Source organism: Triticum dicoccoides, chromosome 6B (assembly GCF_002162155.2).
Source record: "Triticum dicoccoides isolate Atlit2015 ecotype Zavitan chromosome 6B, WEW_v2.0, whole genome shotgun sequence".
In the NCBI taxonomy this organism is placed as follows: domain Eukaryota; kingdom Viridiplantae; phylum Streptophyta; class Magnoliopsida; order Poales; family Poaceae; genus Triticum; species Triticum dicoccoides.
The window spans coordinates 700,693,066-700,708,809 of record NC_041391.1 but is presented as its reverse complement, the minus strand read 5'-3'; the positions used below and the strand labels follow the sequence as shown (position 1 = coordinate 700,708,809).

The 15,744-nt window shown below is 44.4% G+C and overlaps 1 pseudogene; it reads right to left on the bottom strand.

Moving 5' to 3' along the window:
• Positions 1 to 6,161: 6,161 nt before the first annotated feature.
• LOC119321550 lies at positions 6,162 to 8,121 on the bottom strand (annotated as a pseudogene).
• Between the last annotated feature and the right edge of the window lie 7,623 nt (positions 8,122 to 15,744).

The following is a 15,744-nucleotide window of genomic DNA, read 5'->3' as shown; positions in this document are numbered from 1 at the left end:
CCTATCAAAGGACATTCATCAGCGGCAAAGCTTGAAGGAGCTATGAAGACTTTGGTCTTCTACATTTTCAATGGCATCAGCTTCAATACACAAGATTTCTTCATCAGACAACTTGCTGCCTCCGGCTCTGATCTCTTTGGTCTGAAGTTTTATGCTCCATGGGTCATGCGCCTCATAAAGCGACACTCTACTGTCAACTATCAACCTTCTGCTCGCAATCATGTGATTTTTCTACCTGAGGTTGATATGTCAGTTGAAGCTATATATGCTGACCCTGCCAAGAAGCCTCTTTGTCTTTAGAATGCCGAGCACAAAAGCTTCACTCAGCCCATTGAAGGTGTTCAAGCAGCTACACGAATCTATCCATTGGCTGGAAATACTCGTCTGCCTCATCGAGCACCTACTGAAGCCACTGAAAGCACCATTGCCCAAAGGCCTCGGAAGCATTCTCGCGTTCTCAATGATCAAGAACTTCTTGTGGCCCTTCATCAGAAACAGGATAAGCATCATTTCTGTCTCAAGCTTCAGATGCAAAGTCTCTTGGTGGATGTCAATCGCATTCGCAACCTTGCCACCAAGAATGCCTTTGTTGCTCACGAAACTTGCCGGCGATCATGGAAGAGTTTGACCCTGCTTAGTGCTGAAGCAGATCTTCAAGACGATGGCTTCAATGAAAGATTTCAGTTTGACTCCACTCCTCCACGGAATGTTGTCTTACAAAGAACTCCATCTCTTGAAGACTCTGAATATTCTTCCTCCGCGGCAACGGTAAATGCCAGAGTGATCAATGATGAAGATGATGCTACTTCACCACCTCCTACTACTAATGCGCGCATCGACACTGCACCAAGTTCATCTGCACCGCCACCCAACGACAACAACCCTGGTGCTTCACCTACTCATCAAGAAGACGAGTAGATGTTCTATGTCTTCAAACCTTTTTGGTCATTACTGACAAAAGGTGGAGAAGCGTATGAGTTGATAGTCTTCAAGCAGGTTCATATGGGTGGTTGCGTTATATTTTGCCTCGTGCTTACAACTCTTGCGTTTTGAAACATTTGGTTCTCTGAGTTGTAACACTTAAACTTGATGGTCGTCGGCTACTTATTTGCATTTCCATGTGCGATGATAACTTCCGCACTTAGGTCATCCTACAGACATCCATTTTTCATTATGCATGTTATCCTATATGCTATATCATTTCATGCATGATTAATTATCTTCATAAGTTGAAGTGGACCTCCACAAGTACAACCTGCCATGTGCATTTGCATTCCAAAAGCAAAATTATTTATATGCACATCTTCAGGGGGAGCCCTTGCTACTTATGAAGACAAATTCCGTCCTTTACAATTTCACATACTTTATCCCCGTTGAAAACTTCAACCAGTTTGTCATCAATCACCAAAAAGGGGGAGATTGTAAGTGCATCTAGTGCCACCCCTAGTTGGTTTTGGAGTATTGACGACAAAGTTGGTTGAGGGACTAATGCGTTTGTGAGAATTGCAGGATAACGCAGGTAGTGTCCCTCATTGATTCGGTTTACCTACCGGAGATGACCCCTAAAAATGTATGAAGACATTGACGACAATGGTGGTATGAGAAGATATTCATATTGAAGACTATGACATGAGAAGACATTGCGTGAAGACTATGGAGCACGAAGATTGTGTGGTTTCGTTGTTTCCTTTTCTTCGTTGTTGAGTCATAGGAACCACCGTACTGTTAAGTGGGGTCCAAGTGAACTAAGTCAGAGTGAATGAAGTGATGCTCAACCCAAATCCTATGTCTTCGAGCGAAGACAATGAGAGCAAATCTTATCCAGAGTTGGATGAGTCAGCTTTGCTTGTAGCCCAAGTAAAGTTGTCGTGTGTGTTTGAAATCTGACCGTTGGAACACGTGTCAGTTCCTTAGTGACCCAGGGTCATTTCGGACAAATTAGGTCGGGTTGCCTAGTGGCTATAAATAGCCCACCCCCTACACCATAAATTGGTGGCTGCTCAGAGTTAGTATACGGCTTTTGTCGTTTGAGAGCAACCCACCTCGAAGCCTTTGAGAGAGAGAAATCCTTGCGAGGACAAAGCCCAAACACCCAGAGCCAAAGAGTGTTAGGCATCACTGAAGTCCTTCTGTCTGTGTGACCTGAAGACTTATTACACTTGAGGACTGTGCATCCTCCAGCCGGTTAGGAGTCTCGTTCTGAGCATCCAAGAGTCATTGTGGATTACCGGGTGAACGGAGTCTGTGAAGGTTTGGAAGTCTACCTTGAAGACTTACCAGAGTGATTGGGCGAGGACTAAGTGACCTTAGCTCAAGGGGAATAAGGTGAAGACACAGTCTTCTGAGTTGAATCTCAGCCTCCCTAACCAGACGTACAGTTGTCACGGCAACTGGAACTGGTCCAACAAATCATGTGTCTTCGACAAGCAACTGGTTCTATCTCTTCCCTCCTTTACTTTGAGTTTGTCTTCGTGAAGTCATTGCTTATCATCTTATCTGATTGACTTTATTGCTTGACTACTATTGTTGATTGGCTTCATACTATCTTCCATCCTGATCCTACTACCTAGCTACTATTAATCTTCGAACGTTAATGCTATTGCATACTTGATTATGGCTTGCTTGTTGTAGTTTATCTTCCGCTGCATATCAATTAGGTTGTTTCTATTGTTTGTCTTTGAAACTTCCATGTTTTGAAGACGTTCATAAAAATCGCCTATTCACCCCCCCCCCTCTAGTCGATAACTAGCACTTTCACTAACATATTTATCCATGTAATTTTCTTTATTGTGGCATGAATGTTCAGATTTGAAAGATTCAAGAAAAAAGTTTAATATTGACATAAAAATAATAATACTTCAAGCATACTAACAAAGAAATCATGTCTTCTCAAAATAACATGGCCAAAGAAAGCTATCCCTACAAAATCATATAGTCTAGCTATGCTCTATCTTCATCACACAAAATATTTAAATCATGCACAACCCCGATGACAAGCCAAGAAATTGTTTCATACTTTTGATGTTCTCAAACTTTTTCAATATTCACACAATACATGAGCGTGAGCCAAGGACATAGCACTATAGGTGGAATAGAATGGTGGTTGTGGAGAAGACAAAAACGAGAAGATAATCTCACATCAACTAGGCGTATCAACGGGCTATGGAGACACCCATCAATAGATATCAATGTGAGTGAGTTGGGATTGTCATGCAACGGATGCACTAGAGCTATAGTTGTATGAAAGCTCAAAAATAAACTAAGTGGGTGTGCATCCAACTCGCTTGCTCACGAAGACCTAGGGAAATTTGAGGAAGCCCATCATTGGAATATGCAAGCCAAGTTCTATAATGAAATATTCCCACTAGTATATGAAAGTGACAACATAGGAGACTCTCTATCATGAAGATCATGGTGCTAATTTGAAGCACAAGTGTGGATAAAGGATAGTAACATTGTCCCTTCTCTCTTTTTCTCTAATTTTTTTGTTTGGGCCTTCTCTTTTTTTACGGCCTCTTTTTTTCGTCCGCAGTCTCATCCCGACTTGTGAGGGAACCATAGTCTCCATCATCCTTTCCTCACATGGGACAATGCTCTAATAACGAAGATCATCACACTTTTATTTACTTACAACTCAAGAATTACAACTCGATACTTAGAAAAAAATATGACTCCATGTGAATGCCTCCGGCGAAGTACCGGGACATGCAATGAATCAAGAGTGACATGTATGAAAAAATTATGAACGGTGGATTTGCCACAAATACAATCAACTACATGACAACCTCAAATTGAATCTTGCTCATGATACCACTTGTTAGAATACATCTGAGGCACATCATTGATCATTCGAGGACCAAGCAATCACACGAGACACGACACCAAGATTTGTTAACTAGGTGCACTGATATGCCTACATCCCCGGGGGCCCTCCTCACCATGATACCACTACAATACCGCACCCAGTCGCCCTGGACGCCGCCACATGCCTCCGGCTTCCCCTGCATTCCTGTGCTATTATGTTGACATATGTTACATCATGTGTCTACCCCCACTATATATGAGAGGACTAGCATACAAGTGTCCTACTAGGCCACGACTCCATATACTATCTAAACACAATACTACTCAGAGTCCAACTGTAACCTACAATATACACTATATTCGACACAACTCCAACACCATGCACTCAATGTGGACCTTTGTAGTTATGCTTCTTTCCCTAAGATTCAATTGTTTTAGCAAAACAAGCTTACTCATATGATGGTTTGCTAAAAACATGATCACCAAAAGAAATGAGGTCACTCGATTGGGTCACGCCAAGCATATGGACCTGGTGCGCTTGTTGCTCCAGGCCTTATTCTTCCCGGTAAAAAAAGTTTGTAAAGGAAAACTTAAGTTTTTGCAATGGTTTCTCCTTCATTGATAAGATGACACATGCTGCAACATGAATTTATACACTATCTTTCCATTCGCAATGGAATTCAACTACAACAACTCTCCAAAAAGCGACAAGCCACATGCTTCATGTATCCAACGCATGCAAATCGAGAGGACATATGCCAGTATCAAGGCTCCTTGTCACGGTAACATCTTATCAATTATGATTTGCCAAAACATTGGACATACAACGCCGCAACAGATTGAAGAAGCAGAAAATTAAGATAATAGGTTTCATCCCAAGTGGCTTGGCCTAAGGAGCACAGACCTTAATGAGCTTCCCATGGAGATTGACAATCTCAGGTACCTCGGGACCTTTGACATCAGACAAGGAAAGATATGATCACTCCCTACAAAAGCCATTGTATGCTCCAAGAGCCAGATCACTCCAGGCCATATGAGTCACTTTCGGTTGTTCATCTCCCTCATGGAATAGTGAGGCTGACAAAAAGTGTAGATACTATCACATCTTGAAGTTTCCTAGAAAGTTGATGAGCATGGACTAACTGAAGTTGGGCAGTTGCAGTTGAGGAAATAGGCGTGGTTATCCTTGGCAAAGAAGCTCATTTGATCCACATTTTTCTTGGGATAACTATAAAGCTACATATGAATCTCTGTGCTCTTTGTCATTTAGCATTGAGCCAATAAAACTATATTATTGTGTTTCACTAAAAAAGGAACATGGTGACGGTGATACTGATAACATGAGCACAAACGCAACATTTTCACCTCCCATGTCTCTTGTATGTATTAGAACCGATGGATGGATAAGTAGGTTACCACCCTGGACCGAAAAGCTACATAAACTTTTCAAAATAAGTCTTTGTGATGTATACTTGATGGACACGAATGTACGACTGCTAGGTGAACTTGTCAATTTGTTCCTCGTCACGGTGCCGCACAACTCATCTCAAGAAGCTTACTTTGAGTAACAATAAATTTGAAAAACATAAATTTCCTTTCATTGAGGGGCTAGACATTGCTGACATTCTGAGCATAACTTTAGTTACTTTGAGGAATAAGAAATTTGAAAAACTTGAGTTTCCTTTTGTTGATGGCCCAACCTCACCGACATTCATTTTGAACATAACCTCGATTAATTTGAGGAATAATAAATTCAAAAACCAAGGAAGCAGTGGCTCAATGTTTTGAAGGATCGTGGTCACGTGCAGAGGAGGGTGATGATGAGTGGATCTACGACATGTGCACGGGTTTTAGACAGGGTAGATTGGTGGGGGTGGGGCGAATTGGCGTGGGGAAAGGGATGGTCGTGGGGGAGGAGACAACAAGTTCACCTAGCACTCAACAATGAGATGGGGTGGTAGAGACAGTCGGGAGATAGCAAGAGCAGGGGAACGCTAGTGATAAGATGTCTTCAACACAAGAAGTTAGGAGGAGCCATTGTTGTGAAATGACCTTATACATAGCATTGTGTAGATATAGATGATTAAAGGAGGTCTACACCTAGAAGTTCTTTTTGCTCCTTGTCGGCTACTCTTGATTTTGATAACTGAACTAAAACATTCCTCACCATTCCATTTCAGTTATTCTATTCTAGTATCTTGTTTCTAGAGATAGTAGAGGAAGTCGGCCAGGTCAGTCCTGGATTGAGTCATATAATGCGATTGTGGGTAGCACATATTTACTTGTAAGTAGACATGTATCAAGTGCGGGATCAAATATTTCAAATAAATCCCTAATATATAATACACCAACTCTATTTATGGCATAGCTGACCAAGTTAGCTATAGCGAGATAGATGCATGCTCAAGCATAATTTGTCGATAGTCACATCCATGGATTTTTGTTGTCAAGCTACAATAATGTTCTAGATCAACATATTGATAATCTTTCTAACCTACCTTTAACCTCAAATGCATCAATGTATCCATCTCTACCGCAATCACATATCTACTTGTTAAGCCACATGACTCGCCAATCAGACTACAAAAGAGTTCAATTCCTTGATGCGACTCACCCACAAACACAATCGAAATTAGAGATAAAATGAATCCACTCAACACTTTTGATATGGTAATGTATATTGTGGCCTCCACTGCATTGATAACTCATGCTAAAGTGATATCAATTGCACCACAATCGCCATTAATGCGATCTATGAATGGGCGAAAAGCAGTGGTTACTTCGCAGTAGTCTATCGCACCATCAATAAGTTGTAGATCATCTTCTTCTTGCTCTCCTATCTTGAGTCTCATATCAAACTCAACTATAACAAGACATGTCATGATGATGCCCCTCTTAGGGCCGGTCATCACAATGACAGAACCCTACAAAACAATTAGTAGTTGTAGTAGCTTATAGTAAAAAAAGTAAGACATATCTAATGTGTATACTCTTCTTTTATCCAACTAACAAAGAACCTAAAATAAATGATAGCATGTTCTAAACTAACATACAAACATAAGCCACATCCACAAGAAAATTAACATTTGATAAATCATGGAAATATTATCAACTATAACCTTTCCTATGTGCAAGGATACCACCATCTTTTGTATAAGATCCTCTCTATGCAAGAATCCATACAGATAAGATCCTCGGAGTGGAGCCATCATTACCAACACCTCAAATGATTATAAGAGTAAACATACAATTTCACTTATCGCAACAATCATGCAAAAAAAGGTTTTGTAGTTCAATGGATAGGCATTCCTTGTGTTTATACCATTTGTCATAAGAACTCTTGGATGCATTTGTGGAACCAAAAAATGTATTCATGGTCCAAGTTAGCACATCTGTTTTTATTTAAATACCTATTACTCACTAATATATCGCTCGATTTCAAATCTATTAAATTGGTAATATTTTTCATAGTATTTTTCCTCAATAATATAATTCTAGGTTTTATATAATAGTCACTACATTTGACCACATGTAAGCTAGTATCCATCCATAACACCAAAATGTTATTACAAAAATACCTACTTAAGCAACAGAAATGAACTAAGATTGTCTCATTTAATCCAAACATACTATTGTTCTGTATTTTCATTCTACACAGAACAACCCACAAGAGATCAAAGAGACATAATGAGTTAAACACTTCCACCTTCCTTCAACTATTATGCTCGGAGAGAGATTAACTCATTGTAGCATGCCAATCATTTTTATATTTCAATCCATCATCTCTATGAATTAAGTATAGTTAAACTTATGCTCTATAATGAATGAATTATTTAAAACAATTTTGCATAGGTATAGATGTGTACCTGTTGCACCGTAATGGGATCATCCCTACTATGGTGGACAATATAATTAAGCAATGAATCCATATAATCCCGCACTGCTATATATCTGTATAGTTGTACTAAGCTTGTGTTTATAGACACCTTAGCCAATTTTAATAAGAAAACTTGCATCATGACACATTGAAAACGTACACGACACCTTTCCTGGTCAGGAAAGCAATTAGTGGGATCTGATATCACCATTGGCTCCTATCACACTTCATGAAAAAGATATTAGACAAATGCATACCATGAATAAATAGAATAGTTGTGATTTATAGTTAGAGAAAAATTACCTATTGAAAATCTCCATTTTTTAAAAGTAACAACATAAATACATTTATCAAATAAGAAAGGAGAATAGAACAATGCTACAGGAATAGGTTTACTATAAAATCCAAGCTACAAGAACACATGCTAGAAGTTCCGTCATGTGCACGATAAAGTGTCAAAAGAAAAAAAAGGCATATTTACTGGTACAATAGAAAAGTTGACCAATTCAAAAATGTGCACAGATTTAAAAAATGATTGCCAATTCAAAATATGTTCATGAATACATTTTTGTGAATTTTAAAATGTATATATAAATAAAAGAATGGAAATACAAATAAAACCAAAAAAAGATGGAAAAATAAATAAGAAGTAAAAATAGAAAAGACAACAAAATAAACGCATTAAAAAGAAGAAAAACCTAGCCCATAAACTTCCCAAACCCGGCGGCAACGCATGGGCTATGGAGCCGAAGACCGAGCTGAAGCACACAACAGGCTGCGGTCTGATGTCTCCTACACAACCTTCTTCTTGTAGACGTTGTTGGGCCTGCAAGTGCACAGGTTTGTAGAACAGTAGCAAATTTCCCTCAAGTGGATGACCTAAGGTTTATCAATCCGTAGGAGGCGTAGGATGAAGATGGTCTCTCTCAAACAACCCTGCAACCAAATAACAAAGAGTCTCTTGTGTCCCCAACACACCCAATACAATGGTAAATTGTATAGGTGCACTAGTTCGGCGAAGAGATGAAGATACAGGTGCAAAATAGATAGTAGATATAGGTTTTTGTAATCTGAAATAATAAAAACAGCAAGGTAGCGAGCGGTAAAAGTGAGCGTAAATGGTATTGCAATGGTAGGAAACAAGGCCTAGGGTTCATACTTTCACTAGTGTAAGTTCTCTCAACAATAATGACATAGATAGAACATATGACAAGCCCTCAACATGCGTAAAAGAGTCACTCCAAAGACACTAATAGCGGAGAACAAACATAGAGATTATGGTCGGGTACGAAACCACCACAAAGCTATTCTTTCGGATCGATCTATAAAAGAGTTCGTACTACAATAACACCTTAAGATAGAAATCAACCAAAACCCTAATGTCACCTAGATACTCCATTGTCACCTCAAGTATCCGTGGGAATGATTATACGATATGCATCACACAGTCTCAGATTCATCCAACCAACATAAAAGTACTTCAAAGAGTCCCCCAAAGCTACTACCGGAGAGTCAAGAACGTGTGCCAACCCGTATGCATAGGTTCCCAAGTGTCACGAAACCCGCAAGTTGATCACCAAAACATAAATCAAGTGGATCAATAGAATAACCCATTGTCACCACGGTTATCCCACGCAAGACATACATCAAGTGTTCATAAATGACTCAATCCCATAAGATAACTTCAAAAGGGGAAACTCAATTCATCACAAGAGAGTAGAGGGGAGAAACATCATAAGATCCAACTACAATAGCAAAGCTCGGGATACATCAAGATCGTGTCATAGTGGAATACGAGAGAGAACACGAGAGAGAGAGAGAGAGATCAAACACATAGCTACTGGTACGTACCCTCAGCCCCGAGGGTGAACTACTCCCTCCTCGTCATGGATAGCGCCGGGATGATGAAGATGGCCTCCGGTGATGGGATCCCCCTTCGGCAGGGTGCCGGAACAGGGTCCCGATTGGTTTTTGGTGGCTACAGAGGCTTGCGGCAGCGGAACTCCCGATCTATCTTCTGTTCTAGAAGTTTTAGGATACGTAGGTATATATGGGTGCAGGGAGAACATCGGTGGAGCTACGGGGGCCCCACGAGGCAGGAGGGCGCGCCCAGGGGGGAGGGCGCGCCCCCACCCTTGTGAGAACCTCCCGTATCTTCTGACGTGGGGTCCAAGTCCATCAAGTGGGTTTCCTTCCAAAAATAACTTCTCCAGTTGATTTTGTTCCGTTTTGACTCCGTCTAATATTCCTTTTCCTCGAAACACTGAAATAGGCATAAAACAGCAAATCTGGGCTGGGCCTCCGGTTAGTAGGTTAGTCCCAAAAATAATATAAAAGTGGATAATAAAGCCCAATATTGCCTAAAACAGTAGATAATATAGCATGGAGCAATCAAAAACTATAGATACGTTGGAGACGTATCAAGCATCCCCAAGCTTAATTCCTGCTCGTCCTCGAGTAGGTAAATGATAAAAAAAGAATTTTGATGCGGAGTGATACTTTGGCATAATTTCAATGTAAATCTTCTTAATTGTGGCATGAATATTCAGATCCGAAAGATTCAAGACAAAAGTTCATATGGACACAAAAATAATAATACTTCAAGCATACTAATCAAAGCAATCATGTCTTCTCAAAATAACATGGCAAAAGAAAGTTCATCCCTACAAAATCATATAGTTAGGCTATGCTTCATTTTCGTCACACAAAGATGTTCCCAACTTCTATACCCCCAATGACAAGCCAAGCAATTGTTTCATACTTAAATAATCTCAAACTTTTTCAACCTTCACGCAATACATGAGCGTGAGCCATGGATATAGCACTATGGGTGGAACAGAATATGATGATGGGGATTGTGTGGAGAAGACAAAAAAGGAGAAAGTCTCACGTTGACGAGGCTTAACCAACGGGCTATGGTGATGCCCATCAATTGATGTCAACATGAGGAGTAGGAATTTCCATGCAACGGATGCACTAGAGCTATGAATGCTCAACAAAAGAAAACTAGTGGGTGTGCATCCAACTTGCTTGCTCATTAAGACCTAGGGCATTTGAGGAAGCCCATCGTAGGAATATACAAGCCAAGTTCTATAATGAAAAATTCCCACTAGTATAAAAAGACGACTTTATGAGACTCACTACATGAAAAACAAGGTGCTACTTTGAAGCACAATATATGAGACTCATGTTGGAAATATGCCCTAGAGGCAATAATAAAAGCATTATTATTATATTTCCTTGTTCATGATAATTGTCTTTTATTCATGCTATAATTGTATTATCCGGAAATCGTAATACACATGTGAATACATAGACCATAACATGTCCCTAGTGAGCCTCTAGTTGACTAGCTCGTTGGTCAACAGATAGTCATGGTTTCCTGACTGTGGACATTAGATGTCATTGACAACGGGATCACGTCATTAGGAGAATGATGTGATGGACAAGACCCAATCCTAAGCATAGCACAAGATCGTGTAGTTCTTTTTGCTAGAGCTTTTCCAATGTCAAGTATCTCTTCCTTAGACCATGAGATCGTGTAACTCCCGGATACCGTAGGAGTGCTTTGGGTGTACCAAACGTCACAACGTAACTGGGTGACTATAAAGGTGCGCTACAGGTATCTCCGAAAGTGTCTGTTGGGTTGACACGGATCGAGACTGGGATTTGTCACTCCGTATGACGGAGAGGTATCTCTGGGCCCACTCGGTAACGCATCATCATAATGAGCTCAAAGTGACCAAGTGTTTGGTCACGGGATCATGCATTACGGTACGAGTAAAGTGACTTGCCGGTAACGAGACTGAACGAGGTATTGGGATACCGACAATCGAGTCTCGTGCTTGTAACGTACCGATTGACAAAGGGAATAGTATACGGGGTTGCTTGAATCCTCAACATCGTGGTTCATCCGATGACATCATCAAGGATCATGTGGGAGCCAACATGGGTATCCAGATCCCGCTGTTGGTTATTGACCGGAGAGCCATCTCGGTCATGTCTGCATGTCTCCCGAACCCGTAGGGTCTACACACTTAAGGTTCGGTGACGCTAGGGTTATTAGGAAGACTTGTATGTGATTACTAAATGTTGTTCGAAGTCCCGGATGAGATCCCGGACGTCACAAGGAGTTCCGGAAGGGTCCAGAGGTAAAGATTTATATATGGGAAGTTGCCATGCGGACACCGGAAAGTTTCGGGGGCATATCGGTATTGTACCGGGGCCACCGGAGGGGTTCCGGGGGTCCACCGGGAGGGGCCACCCCTCTTGGTGGGCCACATGGGCCGCGTGGGGCAGGGCACCAGCCCCTGGAGGCTGGGCGCCCCCCCCCCCTTGGGCCCTTGCGCCTAGGGTTGGGGGGAACCCTAAGGGGGTGCACCCCCTTTGCTTGGGGGGCAAGTCCCCCCTCCCTGGCCGCCGCCCCCCCTCTAGATCCCATCTAGAGGGGCCGGCCCCCCTTGCCCCTTCCCCCATAAATAGAGGGGTGAGGGGAGGGCTGCAACACACAACCCAAGGCGCAGCCCCTCCCCTCCCCAACACCTCTCCTCCTCTGTCACAAGCTTGGCGAAGCCCTGCCGGAGTGCTGCTTCTCCACCAACACCACGCCGTCGTGCTGCCGTTGGAGCTGTCTTCCTCAACCTCTCCTTCCTCCTTGCTGGATCAAGATGGAGGAGACTGTCACGCCCCCGATTCAATCGTACACTAATCATGCACGCAAATGTGTACGATCAAGATCAGGGACTCACGGGAAGATATCACAACACAACTCTAAAACATAAATAAGTCATACAAGCATCATAATACAAGCCAGGGGCCTCGAGGGCTCGAATACAAGTGCTCGATCATAGACAAGTCAGCGGAAGCAACAATATCTGAGTACAGACATAAGTTAAACAAGTTTGCCTTAAGAAGGCTACCACAAACTGGGATACAGATCGAAAGAGGCGCAGGCCTCCTGCCTGGATCCTCCTAAACAACTCATGGTCATCGTCAGCAGCCTGCACGTAGCAGTAGGCACCTCCAGTGTAGTAGGAATCATCATCGACGGTGGCGTCTGGCTCCAGGGCTCCAGCATCTGGTTGCGACAACCAGGTAGAAGGGAAAGGGGAAAAGAGGGAGAAAAGCAACCGTGAGTACTCATCCAAAGTACTCGCAAGCAAGGAGCTACACTACATATGCATGGATATATGTGTAAAGGGCCATATCAGTGGACTGAACTGCAGAATGCCAGAATAAGAGGGGGATAGCTAGTCTTATCAAAGACTACGCTTCTGGTCACCTCCGTTTTGCAACAGGTAGAAGAGGGTAGGTTGAAGTCCTCCAAGTAACATCACATAGCAATAATCCTACCCGGCGATCCCCTCCTCATATCCCTGAGGGAGAGCGACCACCGGTTGTATCTGGCACTTGGAAGGGTGTGTTTTATTAAGTATCCGGGTCTAGTTGTCATAAGGTCAAGGTACAACTCCAAGTCGTCCTGTTACCGAAGATCACGGCTATTCGAATAGATTAACTTCCCTGCAGGGGTGCACCAACTTACCCAACACGCTTGATCCCATTTGGCCAGACACACTTTTCCGGGTCATGCCCGGCCTCGGAAGATCAACACGTCGCAGCCCCACCTAGGCTCAACAGAGAGGCCAGCACGCCGGTCTAAACCTAAGCGCACAGGGGTCTGGGCCCATCGCCCATAGCACACCTGCACGTTGCGTACGCGGCCGAAAGCAGAACTAGCCCCCTTAATACAAGAGCAGGCTTACGTTCCAATCCGGCGCGCGCCACTCAGTCGCTGGCGTCACGAAGTGCTTCGGCTGATACCACGACGCCGGGATACCCATAACTACTCCCACGTAGATGGTTAGTGCGTATAGGCTCATAGCCGACTCAGATCAAATACCAAGATCTCGTTAAGCGTGTTAAGTACCGCGAATGCCGAATAGGGCCAGGCCCACCTCTCACCCAGCTAGTCTCAACCTGCCCTGTCGCTCCGCCACAAAGTAACAGTCGGGGACCGTCGGGAACCCAGGACCACCTCTACCGGGATGGAGCCACCTGTCCTTTCAGCCCCCATCTCCGAACAGTATCACAGGTAATGTAACAGTGTAAGGTATATAGTATATGCCCGTGATCACCTCCCGAAGTGATCACAGTCCAGTAGTATAGCATGGCAGACGGACAAGAGTGTAGGGCCACTGATGGAACACTAGCATCCTATACTAAGCAGTAGGATAGCAGGTAAAGGTAACAACAGTAGTAGCAAGGGCAGGCTATGCAGCAGTATAGGATTAACTAAAAGCAGTAACATGCTACACTACTCTAATGCAAGCAGTATAGAGAAGAGTAGGCGATATCTGGTGATCAAAGGGGGGGCTTGCCTGGTTGCTCTGGCAAGAAGGAGGGGTCGTCAACTCCGTAGTCGAACTGGGCAGCAGCAGCGTCGGTCTCGTGGTCTACCGGAGAGAAGAGGGGGAGGAAACAATGAATACAAAGCAAACAAATGCATATCGATGCATGACATGACAAGTAAGGATGCTAGGTGTGCCCAATCGTGGTAGTAGGTGATACCGACGAAGGGGGGAAACATCCGGGAAAGTATTCCCGGTGTTTCACGTTTTCGGACAGATGAACCGGAGGGGGAAAGTTGCGTGTTTGATATGTTAGGGGTGTGTGGTGGATGAACAGGCTGCGTATTCGGGTTCGTCTCGTCGTTCTGAGCAACTTTCATGTAGAAAGTATTTTCATCCGAGTTATGGATTAAAAGATATGATTTTCTAAAGATTTAAATCATTTTCTGATTTTAATTAGTTATTTAATTCTAACATTATCCAGAATAGTGTCTGCTGATGTCAGCATGATGCAATGCTGAGCTCATCGGTCAACAGTGCGGTTGACTGGGTCAAAACTGACCTGTGGGTCCAGTGGGACCCACCTGTCATTGAGACAGAGGTGAAATAGGATTTGTTTTAAACTAATTAGGGTTAGTTAAGTGTGGGACCATTATTCAGTGCCTAATAGGCTCAGATTAATTAGATTAACTAATTTAATTAGCTAAAAAAAAGGGGGGGCCACTGGTCAGCTGCTGGGACCAGCCCAGTCAGCAAGTTGACCACCGTCAACAGGTCAAAGGGGGCCCGGGGCCCACCAGTCAGTGGCCCAGGCGGTGCCACGTGGACGCCACGTCGGACACCGGCCGGAGACGCGCCGGAGCTGAGTCCGGCGAGCCAAACGCGGCGGCGCGGCTTGGGAGGGACGTGGGTTTCGCGCCCAGGGGGTATTCTAGGCTGTGGCCGGGCGCGTTCGACGCGGCTCGGCGTCGCGCGTCGAGTGGTGGTGGCCAGAGGGGTTGGAACGGACGGAGGCGAGCGCTATGAGCTCGCCGGCGGCGAGGTGCTCCGGGAGAGCGACAACAACGATGATATGGGGCGGTTTTGGGCAAACCGGAGAGCGGGGCGAGGCCTACGCGGCGTGGGGAATGCAGCGGGGTTGAGCCCGTGACCAAAAGGTCACCGGAGCCTTGCCGGCGGCGAGCTCCGCGGTGAAGCGTTCGGGCGCTCGTCGGGGACGGCGTTAGGAGGCACGAGGGGGTGTACTGGAGGGTGCTACGGTGTCGCGGTGGTGCAGTGAGCACGGTTACGCGGTCGGACGAGAGCCGCGCGTGCGATGACCGCGACGGCGAGCTTGACGGCGGAGCCATAGCCCGGCAATGGTGGTGCGTCGCGCACGACTAGCTATGGCATGGAAATTAAGTAAGGATGGGGAGAAGAAGGGGGTGGAGCTCACAGAGTGGCACACGAAAGGCCCGCGGTGAAAGGAAGCGCAGAGACGAGGCGGAATCCGACGCGGTGGAGCTCGGTGTTCGTAGGTTGAAGACGACCTCGTCCACGACGCTGCGACGGTGTGGAGCTCGAATCAACGGTAGGGGACGACGAGGGGGGCGACGAGGGAGCCCGATGACGCGTGGGCGTGGTGCGGGGAGGACGGTGGCCACGGCTACATGACGGCCACGGCCATGGGAGCGAGCACGCTCAAGATCGGGCGAGAGGAGAGGGGAGAGGTGGATC